Source organism: Harpia harpyja, chromosome 14, assembly GCF_026419915.1.
Source record: "Harpia harpyja isolate bHarHar1 chromosome 14, bHarHar1 primary haplotype, whole genome shotgun sequence".
In the NCBI taxonomy this organism is placed as follows: domain Eukaryota; kingdom Metazoa; phylum Chordata; class Aves; order Accipitriformes; family Accipitridae; genus Harpia; species Harpia harpyja.
In genome coordinates, this window is record NC_068953.1 from 832,248 (window position 1) to 850,124 (window position 17,877).

Sequence of the window (17,877 nt, forward strand, 5' to 3'; positions counted from 1 at the left end):
TTGGGCATTTGTGCCACCACGGGTGGGCACGGGATCTGTACCCAGTGCTGGTGCAAAGCACACGAGGGGCTGAATCGCAGGCTGCTGCCCCAGGCACGGCCCGTGGGAAGCAGCAGCTTCATCCTCAACCAAGATCTGTCTCCATGCTCCCCCCTACCTGGGCTGCTCGGTGGGAGCGACGTACCTGGAGGCCAAGAGCAGGTACCTCGTGCTGCGGTCGCAGGCGGGAGCTCACGCTCGCGTTTGCCCCTCGGAGCCGTCAGGAAGAGCCGTCGAGGTCTCACGGCAGCAGCTTCTCAGCCTGAAAGAGAGAGGGAGAGGCTCCAGTCCCATCCCTGTGTAGGCATCACTGCTAATAACGGAGGAGGACGCCGCAGAGCTCGGCGCCTCTGAACGCCACAGCTTCCAGAGACTCGCACGCCACTTGTCCGACTCTTTTAACAGCACAATTATCTCACGGCTAGAGAACAGCTTTGGAGCGTGGCTCGGCTGCCCAACACGCACAGAGGCAGCCCGGCAGGCAGGGCCCTGCCCACGGGCAAAGCCCCCTGGGGAGGGGGAAGCGTGTCCGGCCCTGGGGAACGGGGCTTGGCTGCAAGGGGTGCACAGCGGGTCCCCGGTGCGGGGGTCCCCAGCGGGACCACGTCCCGGTCTCTGCACTGATGCAGGATGCTGAGGCTGGTCCTGCCTCCCCAGGGAGCACAAGCCCTGGCCTCAACGAACAGCACAGGATGGACACAAGGAAAGGCAAAGGCTTCTTCCTAAGAGAAAAAATACCCCCCGACCCACCCGTCCCCCCCCAAAGGCTCCTCAGAGGCAGCCCGCAGTCCCACGTCACTCTCAGCAGGTCTGGTTTGTTTTTCCCCGACCCAGGATGAACGGGAGATAATTTAACAGCTTGTCCCCCATTGTAATGGGACTTTTTTCCCTGCTCCCCCCTGGGCAGCCCATCCATCACGGCGCCGAGCGGCGACGTCCACCCCGCGACCTCCGCCAGGCAGCCCCCCCCGCCCGCCGTGAGTTATGACGCCTGCACCGCGCGGCGGGACGGGCTCGGCGCGCCGGCTCCGCGCTGGGAGCTGAGATTTATCCCCTCGGCGGAATAGGGGGCAGAGGCCGGGAGATAAGTCACAGCAAAGCTGCAGGAGCGTCTCTCAAGGTCCTCCAAGGTTGGCTCATTAAAAAGCCAAGGAGAAGAGAAAAGAAAAAAAAAAATGCCCGCAGTGGTGTGGCTCACGAATCACCCTCCTGCCTTCAAATCAGCCAAAACCAAGAGGAAAGTGGAAAGGGAGCCAGGAGCCCCCAGGCCGGCTCTGCAGCAATCCCCAGGAGAGGCTGCTAGCCCGGGCTGTGCGAAGCCACCAGCATCCCCCAAACATCCATCCCAGCAGCATCCCAATAAACGAAGCAGCGCAGCACCCAGACGGGGATGCCACCTCCCAGTGGTGCGGCAGCATGGCAGCCCTGGGGAAGGGGCAGGAGAGCCAGCAAGCAGCTGACAGGCAGCCCATGGATGCTCTCAGATGCTGGCCAGGGGAGGACATGGAGGAAGATGGGCAGAGGGATCCCGAACACGGCACAGAACTGCCCCTGTGGCTCCCCGGCCTCCGGGGGTAGGAGATGGCCAGGGCTGCCGGGTGGGCACGCTCCCACGGCTGTCTCCATCGATGCAGAAAGCAGACAGGCGCACGGCCCAAGTCTCAGCACTCAGGACAAGCCCTCGGCCCCACATCGCCGTCCTTTCCCAGCCCCGTGGTGACACCCATCTCCTGTCTTCAGGCTCCAGCATCCCCAGCTACCGAGCAGGGACGGACACCTCCGGGGCACGCGTCCCTCCGGCCCCAGGAGCAGCCTGGAGCATGCAGACACGCTGGGACCGGTGCCAGCAGTCACCCGGCTCTGGGGTGCAGCCGTCGGGCTCTGACGCAAAACCCAGGCACACCAGGCACGCCAAGCATGCTGCTGGGAGCAGGCACCATCCCCGTGACAGGAACCCATCACCACTTTTGGGAAGAGACGACAGAAAACCCCCAGAGAAACAGTGAACAGCACAGGAACTCCCCAGCCTCCCCAAACTTGCTGGAATTCCCCTTCTGCCTCATTAGTCCTGCTTATTAGGCTCTGCTCCCGATTAGCTTGCAGAGCTAGAGCACAGCTCAGCACAACTTCATGCTCCCCACCCCTTCCATCCCAGTCCCCTTTAATACTGGTCTGTCACAGCCTGACCTCCTAACCCCCCCAGTGCAGGACCCCCTTTGCTGTCCTCTCCTGTCCCACCGTTGCAGCCCCTCTTCTCTCTGCCTTGGGTTATGTGTGTTTTACCAGGAACTGCAGGGGAGCTGGGGGTTCAGCAGGGATTCGGCCGTCCTGGCTCCTGAGGGACTTTTTAATCACGCACACATCTCCCCTCCGCTCGCCCCGACACAGCCCCCACCCTGCTCACCGGCTGCCCCCGGCACGCACCGCCGGCCGGCCGGAGAACGGAGCAGGCAGCCAGGACGGGCACCTCCACGCTGCCCAAGCCAGTGTCGGGCACCCCGCGTTCCCTGGGAAAAGCAGCCGGCGAGCCCGGCACCTCCGGGGGAACCAGCCCAACGCGGGTGCTTGAGGCACGAGCCGTATTTAAGCCTGCGAGGGAGCTGGGCGTGAGGGCTGGGAAGAACACAAGGATCATCTCCTCTGAGTTCCTGCCCCACACAGGGCAAAGAACTTCACCCAGAAGTCCCTGCAAGAAACGACAACTCCTGCCTGAGCCCAGCTTTGCTCTCAAATCACTTCCCCCGGGGCTTCAGCAACCAAGAGCCCTCCCCACCAAACCGCAGCCCAGCGCTGGAGACAGCACCCCTGGGTTTCCTCCCCAACACCTTATTTCCAACACAAACTCATTCAGCTACAGCTTCCACGCTCGCATCGCTGGGTTTACCCAAGACCAAAAAAACCCCCCATGCACATGCAGCGAGCGCAGGACACGATAAACACAGGGAAAACCCAACAGCATCCCTAAAACAAGCTGAACACAGTATATTTTTTCAGCACCTTCTGTTTTCAAAGGCAAACCCATGTGTGTGCAGGGGGACGGGGCTGGTGTGTTCCCCACCGGCAGCACGGGACCGGTGGGGGCCCAGCAGCAACCTTTGCCCACCGGCGGCCAGCCCCGTTCCTGCAACATCCCCCCCCACGCAGGGAAAGCGGTGCAGCCCCAGGAGAGGTGTGAAAGCAGATTGCCGATCCCCACAGGGCATCTCCCCCAGGAGCCACCGGGCTTTTACTAGACAATAAAACATTGTGATTAGATCTACAAGCCAACCCCTGGAAGGCTAAGAGGTTTTATCAAAGACAGCAGCACCCCAGGGAGGAGATGGAAAAATAAGGGCAGCTGCCCGCAGCATCCGCAATCCCAGGGCCAGCCCCGCAGCTGCTGCTGCTGCTGCTGCTGCTGCGGGGGGGTGCAGGACCCGGGCTGCACCCACTCATGTTTGGGCAGCTGATCCCCTGCCGCTGCCCCCACGGCAGGGACGGTCCCTGGAGGATGCTTGGCCCCGACCCCAGCCCAGCGCGGTCTGTCGTGGCAGTGGGGTGATGGAGAAATCCCCCTCATCGGGGCAGTGCTGGAGGGGACAGCCGGGGGAGGTGTGAAGGCGAGTACCCGCAGTGATTTTTCCCTTGGTTGCAGAGGAGGGGGAGAGCGGGGACTCTTTCAGCAGAAAACGCACTGAAGCAGCACTCCAAGCCTGTGCAGCCCGAGATACAGCTCCTGCTCCAGCCCAGATCAGGAGCTATTTCCCACTTATCAGTGCCGAGCCTGATATCTGTGCAGCAGAACACAGCGCTTGGTAATAGGATTTTGATGCTGAACAGAAGATGTTTTTTCCCCGAGTCTCACTTACGTCACACCTGGAGGTATCCATGGCCATAGAGGTGACACAGAGGAAGGCTAAAGAGTTTCAACTCTTGCGCTGAGGGAGCAGCTTCTCCTTTAGCTGCAAAACAGCAGAATTAAAGCAATCTAATATTAGCTGCTCGCTTCATGCCCCCAGTCCAGCACAGCCCTGGCGAGAGGAGGGAGAAGAGCACATCCCCGCTGCAGCATCCCCACGGCACCACTGACCCCACCGGCCGCAGCCCCTGGCTGGCAGGACCCCGCTCCTGCCCCCAAACCCCAAACGGGAGCAGGCAGAGCCCTCCGGCCCCTGGGGCTGTGCTGGGGGCTGGAGCCAGCCTGGTCGCCCACCGCCGGGCTGGGGGGAACCAGCACCCCGCGGGCAGCACCCGCTCCCAGCGCTCCCCCGGCCCCGGGCTCCGCTGTCAGCTGCACCCCGCACCGCGGGGACCACCCACACACAGCAGCAGCAGCAGCAGCAGCAGCACGCAGCCAGGCTTGGGTGGCAAAGTCGCGCTCGCAGCTGCCTCGCGGAAAGGGGAGGAAGGCTTGTCACCTCCCTGCCACCCTCCTCCCCGTCTGAGCGAGAGGAAGGTCCCACGCACCCCCGCTGCCGGAGCTGGGAAAGTCTCTGCCTGCCACAGACATAACCAAAGGGATGGGAACCACCCCCGCCAGGCGCGGGTGACATCTCACCCGTGGGAACGCTGCCGGCGCGGCGTCGGGGCTGTCACCGCCTCCCACGGCGCAAACCGGGCGGACGAAGGGCACTTGCAGAAAAGCACCGGGCTGGCAGCTCTGAGCACCCGCAAGCGGCGGCGGGGAGAGGAAAGTCCGGCCAAGGCCAGGCCATCCACCAGCGTGCCGCGGCTGGGCTCCGGCGGGCTCAGCCGGCCAGGCTGAGAGTGAACGCGCTGAGAGGTGCTCGCGGGGTGCACGCTTGCTTACCATGGGGTGCACGCTTACCATGGGGTGCACCACAGCACTCAAGAAGCCCGAAACAGGCTGCGAGCGGGCGCAGGCTGAGCGAGCCGGAAGGAAAGTGCTCATTAGGAGCGAAGCGGGGAGGCAACTCCAGGCGCTTGGGGAGCAGGATGTGTCCCTGCTCGTAGCATTTGCGTTTTCCTAGCCCAGCTCCAGAGAACAGAATGTTATCACAGCCTTAGTTAGCAAAGAGCCCTGCGTGCTAAAGGTGCATTGCTATTAGATAAAAGAGCCAGGAAAGAAGGGAGAGACAGACAACGAACGGAAGGAGAAACCATCTTGAACAAAAGGATGGAGAAAAGAGTCCCGGAAAGTGCCACGGGGGACAGAGGGGATCCATCAGTCAGCCCCGGCCCCCCCCGCCAGCCGGGAAGGCAGCCTATGGGACACGAACCCCTCCGGCTTCACGGCTCTACAGTCCTCCTGCAATTTTGTTTTCAATTTTGCAGTTAGGAACATCCCCCTCTACCTTTTTATCCGTCCCCTGATGCTCCGAGGCAGCGCGGTGGCCGTGAGCGGCCGGGATGCTTCACCACCCACCTCCAGCGGTAGGAGCGGGGGCCGAGGCAGGGCTGCGGGTGCCTGCTCCCCCAGGACAGCCCTGGGAACCCCGGGGGCTGGGGCACGACTCCCACCGAGCCCGAGAACTGCACTGCAGATGCACCCTGCCCCTCTGGCACGGGCAGCGGTGACAGCCCCCAGCGTCAGGGGTCCCGCACCGCCACAGCGAGCGGCCCCGGCACCGGCGGTGATGGCCAGCGGCTCACCCGCACCCAGCGAAGCGGGTGCCCACACCAGCCCCTCTCCGGCTCACCCGAGGAGTGCCCCGATGCCGCGGGGAGGGAAACACGGCACCGTGCAGGCGAGGCAAAGCAGCGGTACGGCCGAGCCGCCGCGGACCCCGTCCCACACGGACCGCGCGCGGGCAGCACGTGCTCCGGAGCCGGGGCAGCGCGAGCGCGGGCAGCACCTGCTGCGGGGGGACAGGGATGCCAGGACGATGGTTGCAGTCTGTTTTTCTGCACAAGTGCATTAAGTATTCTGCACAGCACTTTTGCTGTAAATCACTTCCTATTCAGGCTCACTGCGGAGGGTCTCTGAAGGTCGATTTTCCATGGTTATGACAACAAAAACTAAAATTGGGTCAAACCTGAAAGGTATTATCTTCCTCCAAGCTGCTAAATGCACAATAGTAATGAGGTTGGTTAAGCAATTCACCCACAGACTGCATTATTTGCTCTGAAGATGTATTAACCAGTTAAATGAGCGTGATAAGGCAGCTCTGCTTATTTCTCCCACCAGCCGCACAGAAGATCTGAGGTTCTGGGTCTCCGTATCCCAGCTAATAACCGAGACCGCAGACACGCCGACAAAGGCGGCCGGCGCCGCGCTGCTCCGGGCCAGGCTCTGCCCAGCCTGACCCGTGGGAACACAAAGGGAACTTTAAAGGCATCCAGCAGCTGAGAGCCATTTGAAAAAATAATTATACTTCCTCCCTCCCCTTTCTCTTTCTTCTTCTTAAACGCTCTCCCCCATCCCACCTCCTGATGAAAGAGCACGAACCCGCTGGCTGCCCTGGCAGAGGCAGGTTTTAGCAGCAGCCCCGCTCCAGGACAGGGATTTATCCCTGGCAAATGCGTAGCTGACCCGGCTTCTCGGCAGCTATTCCTGCTGCTGCCGGGATGCGGGACCAGGGGGTCAAAACCCACAAAACCCACGTGCCCATCTCAGGGTGCTGCTCCTTGCGTGCATCGGAGGATGTCTTGCAGCCGGTACCCGATGGATGCTGGAAGCCACCCGTGCCCACGCCAGAGGTCTCCACACCCACTGCGGTGGGTAAGGGGCAGCTGGGCAGGGGCTGCCCAGGGCAACCACCTCAGGACCCTCCACCTGGGGTGGGTGGTGGCGGTTGTGGGACACAAAGAACATTTGTTTTTACAGGATTTCTGCTGGTTTTCCTAAAACAAACACCCATTAATGTAAATATAACTGATGTAAACAAGCACGACCCTAAAATCCATGTGCAGCTGTATGTAGCGGGGGAGAAGGAGGGAGGGAGGGAGTGGAAACACTTTAATTAATCCCTAAAACGAATGAGATGGAAAACCGCAAACTGCACAGAAAGCATCTGGTACTGCTGCAGAAAGAGACTCCCCAGGACGCAGGGTCACGCTCTGCCGCGTAACACTGCCGGTGCCACCCCGGCCACCCCACGGCACCAGCCCACCGGTGGGAAAGCCGTGCCACATCCACGCCACCCAGGGAGGGGAGACTGCGGTGGTGCCGGTCCCACGTGCTGCAGCCCCGAAGCCCAGAGCTGGGCGCGTCGCAGTCCTGCCTGCCCGGCCGCTGGCTCCCCAGCGCAGCTCTGCTCCAGTGGCAGGCTGATGGGATGACATCTCAGTTCTCCTGTCCATCTCCAGGCAGGCAGGAGGGGCCACCCAGCTCTCCTGGAGCTGGGTACCCCCAGCCCATGGCCTCGTGGTCCTGCCGGGGCAATCACCCGGTTCAATTTCAAGGAGTTTGTACAAGAAGGGGCTCAGTGGAGCTCAGGCTGTCATGGGCCGTGGGAGCCAAACCCTCCCACCCCCCCGCCAGGCTGGTTTTCACAGCATGGTGCCTGAACAGCCGCTAAGGGCAGCTCTCGGGGTAGGCGGCGGGTAGGAGGGCAGAGAACAAAAAAACGCTGGGGGCTGCAGGGTGACAGCCGTGCCCCTCGTGAGCTGCCCGCGGGTCCCTGGATCCACTCCCAGCACAAGGAGGGTTTTCGGGGCGCCGAGGAGGCATGCCCGCAGGAATTCCGCAGGCAGCCTGCCCCATCAGAGGATGACGGACCATGGGAGGTGGCAGGAGGCTTCCACCTCCCGCAAGAGGGACCCAGCCACCAGCCAGGGAGCACGCGGAGGAAGCACGGAGAAAGCCTCGGTGTGTCTCTCCCGGTGATCCAGCTGGTGCTTTGCCAGGAGGAAGTAGCTGCATGGAGAAACGCCAGCACTTTCTAGCACAGAGGGATGAAGGTATCCTGAAGTGGGATCCTCATCGACAGAAGCTCGGGGACCAACACTACGACCTCCACGAGCCACCTCCTGCGTGACTGAAATCAGATGCGAAACGGTACCTGAGGAACAAGGGGGAGAGAGACCACAAAGCAGATCCGAGGAGCTCCAAGAAGGGAGGAAAAGGGCTGTTCCGTGAGGCTGGTGGGGATCAATCAGAAAGGGATCAGCAGATCTGCACAGTGTAACGGGACAGCCATGGTCCACACGACAAGCTCTTCCAGGCCTTCCTCACATGCAGCTCATTGGGAGTGGCTGTTTGAAGCCAAATACAAAGAAAGTTGGATAAACATGGAAAGACAACTCCTGCGCTCCTGCCCTTTTAAGGTCTGCAACTCCAGACCGCACACGGGATCTCCTGCTGAGTGCAGAGCAGCGAGACGGAGCCCAACTTGGAGCATCACCTCCACCGCTCGGAGCAGGGGCTGCAGCACAAGGCGAGTGGGGACACGTGGTTCCCACAGCCATGCAGGGAGACCCAGTCTAGTGCACCGGTGCCAGGGCCCCTGGCAGAGGGTAGAAGGTACCACAGGGCCAAAATGCCACCGCATAGAGGATCCAAGATGCGAGTGAGAGGAGACCTGTCTTGCTTCTGCTGGGCTCTGCACAGGCATCACCCCAAGAGAGCTGTGGGCAGCATCAGCTGGCTTCACTGCCCATGATACCGCCTGCCCAGTGGGGCAAGGAGAAGGAAGAAGGAGAGACCACACTTGAGGCTGGTGAGAAACCGAAAGGGCAGCAAGGACCTGAGCCAGCCCCTCAGCAAACCCACTGCTTCGCCCTCTCCCGCAGAGACCCCCTAGCCCTTGGTCCTCACGCCAAGGGCTGGGACCACACCGCACTGCCGTCCTGGCGGGGCGAGGCAGGAGGACCCGAGCTCTGCCAGCATTGCCCTCCACAGCATGAGCAGAGGCAGGTTAGCATGCAGCCTGGCATCGCTCTCCGCCCTGAACGCGCTGAGCCCCTGTGAGTCACGCAAGGTCCCTGGGATCATTCCCAATTCCAGCAGCCTGCCCATCTGCGGAGCCATGCCTGCACCCCTGCCTGCACACACACACACCGGGCTCTCAAGGTGACACTCAGCTACCCAGTGATGTGTTCATCAGGTCCATCCCACTCCCCCTCTCATTACTGGAGCTTAAACCCCTTCCCTTGCCATCAGCCACTCACTGGCCATATCTTAGAGAAGCTGGAAACCCCATGGGGCCGGGCACCAGGGAACGGGGGAATCCCTCATTCTGGCTCAACGTGGACTCCTGACCCACAGGACGGCCACGCTCAGCCCCGGCACGCCGGCAGCTCCAACTGCACTCGTGCTCCATCCTGCGCCTGCAGCAGCCCAGGACAGGACTGCAGTCCAGCTGCTCTGGGCCAGCAAGATCCTGAGGGACCATCCTTGATCCCAAACCTGGGGAGCAAATACATGACGTGGCTCCTCTCGGAGCAACGCCGATCACCAGCGCTGCTCCTCTACCAGCACTGCTCCTCTCTGGGTTCACCTGCCAGCTGCGGCCCCAACGCAGCACGAGTCAGCTGCACCGGCGGAACGTGGGCACGTCGCCGGCTCCGGTGCCCACCTCTGCCATGGCGGTGGAAGGCCAGCCCGCCTGGCACAGCGCTCTGCTCTGGGAAGCGCCAGCCCCTTTTTCCTTACCTTGGCACGGCGTTCATGCTGCCGAGGCTCCTTAGTGGCGAAGCCTCTGGGACGGGTGGGATGACGGCACACCCCAGCACCCGCCCGAGCGCCGGTGCCGGCGCCGCACAGAGCTCCGCACCTCACCAGCCTTCCCGGCCACCACGCGGGCGTGCAGCATCCAGCGCTGCCTTTGGAGCCGGCTGCCGCAGCGCACGCATCCTCCCCCCTGCCCTTTCCAACACCGCCAGTGATGGGAGGGAGTTAGAAATGCCAGGAGAAGCATTCCTCATTTTGAGAAGCCGGATCATCTGAAGACTGGCAACAGCCCAGAGCCCGGCAAGACAAGCGCCAGATTTATGACCAGCATGGACGAAGAGACAGGAGAGCTTTAGCGAACCTGGTTAAGACCCCATGGGAAAGCGACAGTGAGCGATCTGAGTGACCTGGCAACTCCACCTCTCTGTGGGGAAAACAAAAGCGACACAAGAAAGGAGCCCGGCAGCCCCAGGGACCGAGGGGAGGGGGCTGCCAAGGGACGGGGTGCCCCAGGCCAACAGGACACGCACCAGGACAGCTCACCCTGCTCGGGGAGCGGGGACCAGGCAGATGCTGGGACAGCAAAGCATCGCTGCTGGAGCACCCCGCGCTGCCTGCGGCACTGATCCAGCCTCCCCCCCCTCCTCCTCCTCCTCCAGGGCTTCTTCCTCTCCTTCCCCTCTTTGTCATTCCTCTCAGCTCACGCCTCTTCTCTGCTCTCCTTCAGCTGCTCGCAGCAATAATCCAGGGCACTAACGCCCCGGCAGATTGCTCAGTGCCGCTCCCCGACTGCTGCTGACCAGGGTTTTAATGACGCCCCCGGCCGCGGCAGGGGCCGATCCCCACCTCCGCCGGCTGCCAGCGAGGCTCTCCCCGCCATTCCTCCTCCGCAAAACACTTGCACCTAACGAGGCCCGGGCACGCTGCAGGGATGAGCGAGGAGCATCCACCACCTCCAGGCTCAGCGGGGGCTCAGCCCGGGATCTGCTCTCACCTCCCGCCCAGGCTCTCAGCCGCCCCGGGGACTCGCGTAATTCCCTCCGAAGCCCCGGCACTGCAGGGCTCCCCGGCCCCCCCGGGACAGGTGAGCACGGCCAAGGGCACCAATGCAGCAGAGCTGGAGGGGCCGCAGGCTTACAGCACGCCGCGTATTCCTCGGGGACGGGGAAGGGACAACTGCGGCTCAGTGTCGGTCAGACGGATGCTTCTCAAAGCGTCGCGGCATGGGGCTCTGCAGAGGCAGGGACCGGGCAGGGGACCGGGGGCTCTGCCTGCCCGGAGGACGGGCAGCACCCTGGGCATCAGCTGCCCACATGCCGACATCAGCCAGCTCTCAGCACCCCGCCGAGGGCTAAAGCTACCGGCAAGAGCAGCACAGGGTTCCAGCACGGGACGGAGAGCGAGGATCTCCTCCCCGGCATCGAGGCCTGGTATCGCTCAGGGGACCTCAGGAACTTCAGGAAGGAAAACGCCAAGCCCTGTCCCCAGAGCAGAGCTGCCCGTGGCCGGCCAGGCAGGAGCACGCTGCCGGGGGCAGAGGGACGAGCCAGCAGCGTGCCCTGCCGGCTGGCCCTGCCATCGTCCCCTGCAAGGCCACATCTGGATCCCATGTCCAGCTTTAGCCCCCCAGTGCAGGGGGGACTGATGCACTAGAGCGAGTCTGGCAGAAGACCACGGTGATGGTCAGAGGCTGGAGTGCAGGACAGAGATGCAGAGGGTGCTCAGCTCGGAGAAGGGGAGGCTCAGGGGCACCGGAGAGGTTACGGGGAAGACAGAGCCAGGGCAAGCAGCAGGGAGGGCAGCGAACCTCCATTTGCAATATCCTATTTCCTCACCAAATCTTGCCATTCACATCAGCAAAGAAATTGTAAAGGCAAGCAGCAGTCCCGGAGCAGAAAACCCAGCAGCCACTGTCCGGGGAACACAAAGCACAGGCAGTGCCAACTGCCAGCAAGCACAGGCAGCCAGTTCTCTGCCCGGCATCACCGCGGCTCGGTGCCTGCCCTGGCTGCAGGGAGGAGAAGCAGATGAGCCCGGGGGCACAGGGGTTACCCCCCGCAGCCTCCAGCCCGGCCTGACCCCTCGCTGCCAGGCACACCGCTCGCTGCCAGGCTGCAGGTCCCTGCGTCCCGTCCTTTAATTAACATTCCACATGTAAAGTTGGGATTGTAATTACTGCAACTGATTAACAGGCCGAAGGTAGCCCGTCTCCGAGGGAGCAGATTAGCAGAGGCTCTCTCGAGCTCCTGCTCTCACCTCGGCACTGCCAGTGCATTTTAAGCAGGGGCCCGATGCCCCCGCAGTGGGTGATTAATGGGCGAGCTGGGTGAGGGGGACGTGCGGTGGCTCTGTCCCCGCTGCTCTTCCCACGCTCCCGCTGGGGCAGGATGGGACCGAGGGCCATGGGAGGGGAGGATGCTGGGCAGCAATTCCCGGAGCCTCCTCTCCCCGCTGCCAGCATGACCCTGTGCAGGCACCGCCACCAGGCAGGGGAAGTAGGACACGATTCCCAGGAAGCCAAGGACCCTGTGCACGGAGAGGACAGCACCAGCTCAGACCCACAGAGCAGAGAGGAGACCCCCCCCGAAGAGCAGCTCCCCGGCGCAAGAGGCAGCGGCACGTGGGCAGGGAAGCGATGCTGCCAGATCCCTGCCCGTTCTCACGCGCGCTGGTCGCGGGGCCGTTTCCCTGGGGTCTGGCTCTAACCTGGCCGGGGCAGGATGCTCGAGGCTCGGCCAAACCAGGAGAGACCCCGCTGCTGGGGTTCATGGCGCAGGGAGCTCACACCTTCCCCAGGAAACGTTCCCCGTAACGAGCTATTCCAAAAACTTAAGTGGCCAGAGTAAACTCCCCTCACCCTGGCTACTTGTCACCCCGGGGATGCAAGTCACCAGCCTGCTCCCACCCTGGGGTCTGCAGAGCCGTGGGGCCAGGGTGTCCCGTGGGAGCATGCCCCTCGCCTCCCATCCCATCGGGGCTGCTCGCAGCAGAAGGCAGCGGGAAGGGAGCCCAGCCCTGCCCCACGGCAGCCCCCCAGCACCCAGCCCTGCCCCACGGCAGCCCCGCACTGGGACAGCCTGACTCCTCACCTCCCTCCTGGTTCCTCCTCCGGCTCTGCCCACACTGGCAGCGTCACCCGGCTGCCGAGTTCTGCCCCACGGGTGTCACAGCCGCCTCCAGTGCCGGGCAGAGCCGTGCCAGCGCTTGGGACACGCAACCCTTCTGCTGTGGGGCCGAGCCCAGCCTGAGCCACGGGTCCCGCTGCTGCCCCCCCCCACCCCAAGCCAAGCAGCTCCTCAGCCGGGGCCCCTGCGCATTTTGGATTTGAAAACACATGAGAACATCCCGCATTCCCAGCTCGCCCCTTCCCGGCTCACCCGCGGCTTCGGACCTGGTGCTGCTCGCCCGTGATCGACCTGGGGTGTGCAAAGGGGAGCCGCCAGGAGGAGTGTGCCCAACGCGACTCCAGTAATTACAAGCAGATAAGGCTATCAGCTGTAATTAACCACTATCCACAGGCAGACTGCTCGGCTGCAGACTTTCTTCCCTTCTTTTCCCCAAGACTGCAAAATAAATTATCCTGCAAAGTTAGCAGAGGCTGAGCTATGGAAACAATTAAACAAAAATTAAATCTAATTCATTTATACTCTGAGCACAAAGTGGATAATGTGGGGGTTTTCTTCTCTCTTCTCTCTTTGCCTTGGTGTTACAGAGGACTATTATGGGAAATTAATCACGGGGAAAAGCAATGAACGTGATCTATCGCTCTTTAAAAGTGCACTGTAGTGATTATATAAAAATCTATTAGAAAGGCCAGGAAATAGAAGAGTGACAGCATTTAAAAGGAAGAAGGAGACAGAGCTGGTGGCAAAGGGATCGATTTCTTAACAGGCGGATCCATGACAGAGGGAGCGGGAGGAGGTCAGGCCCAGCTGCCGCAGACCCCGGGGCCGGCTGCGCAGACCGTGCCCAGCCCCTGCGCCGGGACGGCTTCAGGGGACGCAGCTGGACACCGGGGCTGCACGTGGCCAAGCAGCACTGTGCTCCGCACCCCCGAAAACGGAGCCTAATGCCCCGCAGCGGAGCTGGGGCTACCGCCGCAGGAAGGGCTGGCCTCGCGGGGTCAGGGCTCCCACCGAGCACGGTCCCACGGCGCCTGCTGCCAGCACGGCACGCTGCGGCAGCGTACACCTCCGCGGCTCCAAGGTTTGCCACGCTCGCAGGTGCCTCAGCACGTCCTCCCGTCTCCTGGGGGCTCCGGCGCTGGCCAGGGGCTGCGGGGGAGAGAGCACAAAGCCCGAGCGATGGCCAGAGCAACACGAAGGAGCCAGCTCTGGGGCGCGAGGATGCCGGTGGGAGGGAACGGCACGGCACCGCCGAGCACGGCTGCCCGGCCATCGGCCACTGGCAGATGATGCTGAGGAGAGCGCAGTGCCAGCAACGCCGGCAGCGGCGTCAGCAGCGGGTAACTGTCCCGGCTGGCACAGCCCCAACGCCCACCCCAGCCACGGGGGTCGCAGCCGGGGGCAGCACCGGCAGCTCACAGACCCCGGCAGTCTGGAACACGGCTGGAGCCATTCGGCTGGTTCCAGCTGCTCCGTCGTGGATACGGCCCTGGGTTTCACCGCCCAAACAAGCAGCGCTTCGGCCCCTTCTGCCTGCACATGGACAGCTGCCCCTGTGCAGCTGCAGCATCCCATCACATCCTCTCGTAGCTCGGGGGGATCCTGGCACTGCTCCCCATCCGAGGGGTCCCCAGGATTGCGACCCCCATCATTAACGATGATTGCGAGAGCAGACCCTCACGGCACCGGCAGTAAACAAGGCCGGACCCTGCCCAGCCACCCCCAGGCGCTGCCGGCCCCCCAGCGCACGCTCGGCTGTTTAACGGCTGTGATAAAACCTTCACCGAGGCAGATTCCACCATAAATCCTGACCCGCAGCGGGGCCGGCCCCGGGCCAGCCTGACGCTTTAACGATGCCATCAATCCCCAAGGAGCCCGAGGTGGAGCAGGGGGACGCGTGGGCTCCAGCCCTGGCACGTGGCCAGGCAGGGGCTGACCCCCCCCCCCCCAGACCCCATGGTGAGGGGGTCAGGGCTGGCCCCAAGCCCTGCAGGTAACCGTCCCGGGGCCAGATCCACAGCCGCCTGGGAGGGGACGGGCTGAGGGTACAGAGAAGCGGTGATCAGCCGCTCATCTCCGGGCGCATGACAGGCAATCCCCTTGCCAAGGGGCAATCCTGCGCCGACAGGCAATCCCGCATCGACAGGCTCACCCCCAGCCGCCGCAGCCTCCCGGGGCCGTCGCCCCAGAACCAACACTTACAAACGCTCCACCAGTTCTACATTAAGGCAGGCAAACGCCTTTATGTGAATTTAATGGAAGTTTCTCCTTCCCACCAGGCAAATGGAAGCCAAACACACCACTCTCCCTCCAATGCATCTTTTCAATGATTTGGGAAAAAAAAGTGGAAAAAAAAAAACCTGCTTTGATCTCAGCAGCCCATTTGTTTAGCCCATGCCGGGATTTAATTGAGAAGGGATGTCCTTGAATAAATGCGGAGATGTCCTCGCTCCCCGGGAAGTCTGCTGCGGGTTGTGCAATCCACTGTATGAGGTTTTCTGCTCATGCAGGGATATTCTGGGACAACACAGCCCCAGGGCCGCCGCAGCACATTGCCCATCCAGCCCCTGTACCGCTCATCACCGCGCACGCCGGCGGCGAGCAGGCTGCCGCACCGTGGAGCCAGGAGAGGAAGGCACCAAGCCCCGAGGCACGGGCGCTCCCAGGGCCCGGGGACACCGCTCTGCTCCCAAATCCAATATGGGAAGGAGGTGGGGAGCTGGCTCCGGCGTGGAGGCCGGAGGAGCCACGTGCCCACAAATCTGGTGGGACGAGGAACCGGGGCTTGCTTGGCGCTGGCAGAGGGGCTGCAGGTGGGACACACCACCCCGGAGAAGCCAAGTTACGGCACGACAGAAGGCGAGGGGCAGCCTGTCCCCGAGAGCTGGCACTCACGCCCAGGGTGCCGGCACCGTCCCCTGGCAAACGCCTTCCACGCTGCCAGGCTTGGCAAGAGAGGAGGAGCCGCAGCAGAAAGCCCGCCAGCTCCCGCAGGGAAGTCGGCATCGCCGGCCGCAGCGGGCAGTTTCCTGCTCATTTCCTCCCAGCCTGCCCGCGGGCTGCCGGCCCCTGCCAGCGCTGAGCACCCCAGCCTCCCCATCCCTCTTCTGCCAGGTCCCTCCTGGCAAGGGGCAAACGCATCCCTCCTGCCCAGCCCGGATTTTAGCAACCACAAAGCCTCGAGCCGAGGAAGGGAGCACCCTGCACCTTGCACACCTCCAAGGAGAACCGGAGAGGGCAACAAAGGCAGGGAGGGGGTCCCGCGGCGGTAGCAGATTTGGGTCTTCTCATCTCCTGCTCCTCCACCCCTGCCCAGCGCGGCCGGTGTCAGGCGCTGATCAGCCAACATCCTCCTCCTCGGCGCAGCCGCGTGGGTGTCTTTCCACTGCGCGGCTCCTGCCGCAAGGCTCCCTAGCTGGGGAAGCGCCGCGCTATTTTAATCCGGCACTCTCCCATCCATCCCAGCGAGCCTGGCTCCGGAGTGCAGCCCCAGAAGAGCTCTGCCCCCCCCCAAGTCCCCGCACCCCACAGCCGGCCAGGATGGAGAAACACCCCGAGGCTGTGCTCGGAGGAGCCAAGCCAGGCGCAGGAGAGGGCTGGAGGGCACCAAATCCAGCGCCGGGGCTGGCTGCAGCCCACCCGCTGCCACCTCGGCCCCCGCGCCGCCACCACGAGAGGAGCTGCAAGTGCAAAGCTCCAGCCGCCGGCTCGGACGTGTCCCCCTTCTCCTGGGGGCTGGCTGCACGCTGCATGGGAACAGGGAGCAGAACTGGGGGTTGTCCTTGGTCCTGCCGGTTAGGAGAAGTGATTTTACCCTGGAAGGGAATTAATGGCAATAAAGGTGAGCACAGGGAGCTATGGGAGAATATACAGGGAATTCCCAGCTCTTTAAAGCGTTGGCATCTTACAGCCCATGGTAACAGCAGCTCCTTTTCTCCTCATCTGTTAAAAGTCCTTGTCCTCGTCCTCCCCAGGAGACCCATGCTCAGCTCTGCAGCCATCCCACTGGCCCGACACCCCTGCGGCCAAGACCCACCACGGGCACGTGCCGGTGCAGAGCCGCGGGATGCCGCGTCCGGGGGATGCTGGGTCCCCGTGCGGCGCCCGGGCTGCAGCTGCGCCTGGAGAGCGCGGGGGGCTGCGGGCGGAAGGGGAGCAGGAGAGCTCTCAGCCCCTGGACTCCGCTGGCTGAGCTGCGGCTAAAGGCGAGCTGATTAAAGCAATTAGGATTTTAAATAGTAACATCAGAGTGGCTCATCAGCACTGAAGAGGCAGTCAAATGACGAGTCTGAGGATCCTATTTAGGGATCTCAGTTGGCTGAGGATCCCAAGCAAGGCCCCAAGGCTCCCTTGACACGAGAGGGGTCTGGCTGCCCGGCGCAGGGGCATCCCCGGGACCCTACAGACCCTGCAGCCTCCCCAGCGCCCGCCCGGGCACACGGAGCAGCCTGGCCGGCGGGAGCCGATGGGGACAGCCCCGTGCAGACAGCCAGCTCCATCCACGCAGCCAGCTCCGTCCCCTGCCCTGCGGCCACAGCCAGGGAAGGGACCATGCGGCAAGGGCACCCTGCGGTACCGGCGCCCCGGGCACCCAGCGCTTCCCGCAGCGGCTGCGCCAGGCTGCGTGGCATGCCAAGGAGCACCCGGCTGCCCACTCCTCCCTTTCCTTAAGCTTGTTGTTTATTCTCTCTAATAAAGGCTCTGGGAAGGGAACGTGGAAGGAATGCAGCAGTGCTTCTCAGGAGGCAGCTCTGCACACCAGCAACCAAAAAAGTACCTTTTGCAACAGATAAAGCACAACACACACATTTTGTCTGCTTGGACTCAAAGTCTGATCTGCCAGAGATTTAAGGCAGTCTGGTGGGAAATCCGTCTATTTTGGTGTATACGAATCTCCAATCACAAAGGAATCTGGACACAAATACAGATGCAGGAACAGCATAAACAGCCGTGAAATGCTCCGTACCCTTCCCTCTGCTCTCTGATTTCCTACACTTGCATCCGTTCCTCACTGCTGCTGGCTGACTCCGGGGTGCAGACGGGTGCAACACCCAGCCCGAGCGCCTGTCAGGCCCAGCGCCTGGGGACGCGGCTCCCAGGGACAACGGGAGCAGTGGGGACACCTGCAAGGAGCTTCCCAGTCCCATCCTGATGGGCCCT

At 62.8% G+C, this 17,877-nt stretch overlaps 1 protein-coding gene across 12 annotated transcripts in view; it reads right to left on the bottom strand.

The window, feature by feature from the left end:
* Positions 1-17,877, bottom strand: part of RBFOX3 (RNA binding fox-1 homolog 3) — a 190,280-nt gene that overhangs the window by 103,608 nt on the left and 68,795 nt on the right. For 8 of the 12 annotated variants that reach the window (XM_052808259.1, XM_052808268.1, XM_052808260.1 and 5 more), the window contains exon 2: positions 185-301. The gene's annotated coding sequence lies outside the window, so the exon portion shown is untranslated. Of the gene's footprint in view, positions 1-157; positions 302-17,877 lie in introns of all 12 variants that reach the window. The other 4 variants (XM_052808269.1, XM_052808265.1, XM_052808263.1 and 1 more) reach the window with 1 other exon arrangement.